At 39.0% G+C, this 5,459-nt stretch overlaps 1 pseudogene; it reads left to right on the forward strand.

The window, feature by feature from the left end:
- The first annotated feature begins 2,965 nt into the window (after positions 1 to 2,965).
- On the forward strand, positions 2,966 to 3,494 carry LOC116862691 (annotated as a pseudogene).
- Positions 3,495 to 5,459: the final 1,965 nt, after the last annotated feature.

Below are 5,459 nucleotides of genomic sequence, written 5' to 3' on the forward strand. Positions count from 1 at the left end.
TTATCCAATACTTTTTCTGCATTTATTGAAATGATCTTGTGGTTTTGTCCATTATTCGATCAGTATGTTATATTACATTGATTGATGTTAAAGCAACCTTGTGCTTCTGGGACAAGCCCCACTTGATCATGGTACCTAATCCTTTTTCTATATTGCTGGATCCAGTTTGCTGGTATTTTGTTAAGGATTTTTGTGTCTATATTCATAAGGGATAGTGACCTGTTAGTTCTATTGTCATATCCTTGGTTTTGGTATCAGGTTAATATTAGCCTGATAAAATAAGTTGGATAATGTTCCCTTGCCTTCTACTTTTTGGAAGAGTTTGTGAAGAAATAGTATTAACTCTTCTTTAAATGTTTGGTAGAATACAATAGTAAGTTTATCTGGGAACGGGTTTTTCTTTGTGTAAAATTTTAAAACTACTAATTCAATCTCTTTACTTGTGACACCTCTACTCAAATTTTTCAATTTCTTCTTGAATCAGTGTTGATAATTTGTGTCTTTCTAGGAATTTTTCCATTTCATCTATGCTGTCTAATGTGTTGGCATACAGTTGTTCATAATATTTATTCATAATCTTTTTTATTTCTGGATGGTTGGAAGTAGCATTCTCCCTTTCATACTTGGTTTAGTAATTTGAGTCTTCTCTCTTTTTCCCTTGCTCAGTCTGGTTAAAAGCTTGTCCATTTTGTTGATCTCTTTTAACAACCAATTTTTGGTCTTGTTCATTTTCTTTATTGGTTTTGTATTTTCTATTTCATTAATGTTGTCTCTAATCTTTATTATTTTCTTGCTTCTGCTTTCTTCGGGTTTAATTTGCCTTTTTTTTTTTTTTCTAGTTCCTTAAGGTGGAAGGCTAAGTTACTGATCTGAGATCTTTTTATATAGGTATTCAGAGCTATAAATTTCTCTTCTCTTTTCTTCACTGCAAATTATAAGTTTTGGTATATTGTGTCTTCACTTTCTTTCATCTCAAAGTATTTTCTGATTTCCTTTGTGATTTCTCCTTTGATCCATTTGTTATTTAAAAGTGTGTTACTTCATTTCCACACATTTGTGAGTTTCACAAATTATTTTTGTTGTTGGTTTCTAATTTAATTTCTTTGTGGTGAGAACATACTTTTTAGACTTCAATCCTTTTAAATTTATTGAGTCTTTATATGACCCTGCATATGGTCTATCTTGGAGAGTGTTCTGTGTGCACTTCAAAAGAATGGGCATTCTACTGTCATTGCATGGAGTGCTCTAAAGATGCTTTTTCTAGCTGGCTTATAGTGTTGTTCATATCTTCCATGTTGTTGATCTTCTATTTTTTCTAGCCATTATTTGTGGGATAGCAAGACTTCAGTGGGTAAAAGAAACAATAATAACAGGAACACACATATATGGCAAAAGCTGTATGTGTATGGCAAAAGCTAACCATTCTCCCATCATTACATACTGCAAACAGTACATGCTGAAAATAACAACAATAGTGAATAAGATAGTTGGGACTACTGAGGTCAGCTTTCCCATTTCCTGCAGCCCCTATTTAATGCCTCACTAGGACATATACTGATAGTCATGTTCCTTGATACCCCTCACATAATTGCTTTCTTGAGTTGTTTTGTCTTTGCATCCATATACTGTGCATTCTACGAAAATAAGATTAAGAGTCCACCCAGACTTGGGGCTCCATTTCTGCACCTGCCCTTCTCAGCAGTCCCTGGTGGTACAGCCCCTTTGGGCTTCTCTTTGTTCCAAGTTATTGGACTCAGAGTAATAATTTCATCTCTCAGCAAATACAGTACCATCACAATTATTAAACAGGGGTTGGTGAATTCTCCAACTATTATCATTCATAGTGTACATATTTTTATTTTAATTCTATAGCTATTTCCTGTTTAGCCCTCTACCCATTTACTATACTTGAAAACCATATTTAAACCTTATTACACCACCAGAGTTCATCCAGCTCTTCTCCTTTTGTCCACATACATACCAGAGAGAGACATAAAACTTTGGGGATGGAGAGGAGTAAACGTGGGGAGTCCCAGGGCTTGGTGGTATAAAGGATCAGCATAGTACACTAGTGGCAGACTTAAAAGATCAAGTCAGGTTAAATATGATGGAAGTCAGAATTCTAACTAGGAAACTGCGAAGTTCAGGGCTGCAAGTTGTATATTAGAAATCACAGATGAGTATGATCTCATGGTTAATTGATTTTTGACAAGAGTGCCAAGACAATTTAATGAGAGACAGAATAGTCTTTTCAACAAATGGTGCTGAGTCAACTAGACATCCACATGCAAAAAAAAAAAAAAAAAAAAAAGACAGACCTATTCAAAAGGGATTATAGGCCTAAATGTAAGAGCAAAAACTATAAAACTCTTGGAAGAAAACAAAGGAGTAAAACCTTGAGGGGCGCCTGGCTGGCTCAGTGAGTTAAAGCCTCTGCCTTAGGCTCGGGTCATGATCCCAGGGTCCTGGGATAGAGCCCCACATCGGGTTCTCTGCTCAGTGGGGAGCCTGCTTCCTCCTCTCTGTCTGTCTACATCTCTGCCTACTTGTGATCTCTGTCTGTCAAATAAATAAATAAAATCTTTGGAGGGGGAAAAAAAACCTTGAGTAAGGCAAAGTCTGCTTAGATATCACACCAAAAGCATAAGCAATTAAAGAAAAAATAATTAGACTTCATCAAAATTAACAACTTTCATGCTTCAACAGATGCTATTAAGAAAATGAAAATACAACTCACATAAGGGGAAAAAATATTTGCCAATAATATATCTGATAGGGACTTGTGCCCAGAGTAAATAAAGAACACTTTCAATTTAACACACAAAACCAATTAAATGAATTAAAACAGACACAAAGGATTGAATAGACATTTCTCCAAAGAAGATATACAAATGGCCAACAAGCACATGCTTACCATCATTAGTCATCAGGGAACTATAAATCGAAACCACAGTGAGACTGTAGCATGGCCACCGGCACAGCTGCTGCCTTAGCATTCTTGAATCAGGAGAGCTGGTGGAGGGCAGTCTGCGAGTCCCCGCTCTAGTCACTGTGGATAGTTTTTCCTTCAGCTGCGAGGTGTCCAGCCACACCCATTCTTTCACCTTCAAGGTAGAGAAAGAGGGTGATGCGGAACACTTGCTGACTTTGACCATGCTCTGCCTCACTGAGGGGGCCAAAGAGGAGCATAATGTGATGCAATGAATGATAGAAGTCATGGCCAAGAACCATGACCACAGTAGATTGATAGTCCCTGTGGCCAACCTCAAGTTGTCCTGCCAACTCATGCTCAGTTTGGATGATTTACAACTCCAGCCACCTGTAACCCTGTGTCTGCGTCAGGTTCTGGCCCTGTGCAAATCAGAGGCTAGCACGAGATTGTTGCTATAAGCAATGACATTTCTGGGGAAGAAGAGAGTGAAGAATGGAGTGAGGAGGAGGAAGCTGAGCTGGGTCCCATCCTGCCTGCCAAGAACCAGTGGTGTAGGCCCTAGCCTTCTTGGAGTGGGAGGAACTCTGAATTTCTATCCTGACCCTGTTTTCCCCACTTGTTTATGAGATCGAAGGTCAGCATCTGAAGCTCAGGACTACACATTTTTACTACTTCTACATTTTTGGATAAAGTTTGAATGAAGTGATGTGAAGACTTTTTGGGGAAAAAAAACACAAAAAACAAAAAACAGCACATGGATTCCATGGAGCATTGGGTGTGGTGCAAGAACAATGAATACAGTTACGCTGAAAATAAATTAAAAAAAAAAAAACAGCACACAGTGAGATACTACTTCACACTCACTAGGATTGCTATAATAAAAAAAGATGGACAAGAATAAGTGTTGAGGGTGCATGGGTGGTTCAGAGGGTTAAGCCTCTGCCTTTGGCTCAGGTCATAATCTCGGGGTCCTGGGATCAAACCCCACATCGGACTTTCTGCTCGGCAGGGAGCCTGCTTCCTCACCCCCACCCCCATGCCTGCCTCTCTGCCTACTTGTGATCTCTCTCTCTCTCTGTCAAATAAATAAATAAAATCTTTTTTTAAAAAACACTGAATTTATACCTTAAAATATTGAACTTTATGGTTTATGAATTGTATCTCAATAAAGTTAGTATTTTTTAATTTAATTTTTTTCAGTGTTCCAAGATTCATTGTTTATGCACCACACCCAGTATTTTTTAAAATGTGAATAAGATAATTTCCCAGCTCTTAAGAAAGTCACACTTCAGCATGGGTAAAATTGCCATTGCTGGTTGTTTATAACTGAGCCTCTGTCTGGACTTCCCACCTGAGAGGTCAGTGCCCTTGGGATAAACTCCTGTTACCTACCTGGAAGATGATTCTCCTGTACGTCAGGTGAATGCCATACCCCACTATGCCGTCTGTCCAACTGTGGCACACATGCAACAGACACTCAGAAATTCTTGAACTAACTTGGTTTCTTCCAAATTCTCAGCTTGTCCGTGGGAAACTCAGTCTCATGCTGGATCACTCTGATTCTCAATACTAGTCCTGTCTACCTGGATGATTTACTACCTCAGAGATCTTTTCTGTTTTCATCAACTGTCCTAATGGATATCGAGTCTTGCTTATTCTATTTCAACTGAGGTCCATTTCTGACCATGCTGAGTAGATCTCCTTCCAGCTACCTGTCAAGTGGCCTCATATGGCTGGCGAGGCAATGTGGTCTAACCCAAGAATACAGCAGTTAAGAGTCCAATCCTCCACATTCCTCAATTTAGACAAATAGCAAAGCTCGGTCACTCCTCTTTCTCTCTCAGCCTTCTCTTTTCAACTTCACACTGTGGAAAGAATGATCTTTAAAAAAATGTGAATCGGATCATGCCTCTTCCTTCTTAATTGCTAACACAGATTGAATGCTTAATGTCAAATACATTTCTAAGCCCTTTATATCTATTGATATGTTATATCTTGATGACAGTAAGTATTATTCTTCTTCTCATTTTACAGATGAGCAAGATGAAGCATGGAAAGGTTAAGTTGCTTACCCAAGAGAATACATTCACTAAGCTCTTGGCATGAGAAATCAACCTAGACAGCATGTCTCCAGAGTCCTTGATCTCAGCATTATACCATCCCCTTCTCAACAGCTCATTCCACTGAGAGTAAAATTCTTACCATGGTTTTCAAGGCCTATATGATCTGGTACCTGCTCTCCTCATCTTCTAGCCCTGCCCAGTACCTGAGCTCACTGTAATCCAGTCACATGAGCCTGTTGTTAATGCCTTGTATGTGTCAAGCTCTGCCCCCACCCCAGTACCTTTGCACTTTCAGTAGCCTCTGTGATGTATCTTCTTTCCTCCCCTTCCTTTGCATGTCTAGCTGTTTAAATGTTACCATATCAGAGATCTTCCCTGATCTTCCTTTCTTAGCAAATACTCCCTCTCCAGCTCTCTGTCCCCTGACCATTCTTGTATGACAGTAGCCTGCTCATTTTGTTCCA

Source organism: Lontra canadensis, unplaced genomic scaffold, assembly GCF_010015895.1.
Source record: "Lontra canadensis isolate GAN:19392208 unplaced genomic scaffold, GSC_riverotter_1.0 scaffold303, whole genome shotgun sequence".
NCBI classification, from domain to species: domain Eukaryota; kingdom Metazoa; phylum Chordata; class Mammalia; order Carnivora; family Mustelidae; genus Lontra; species Lontra canadensis.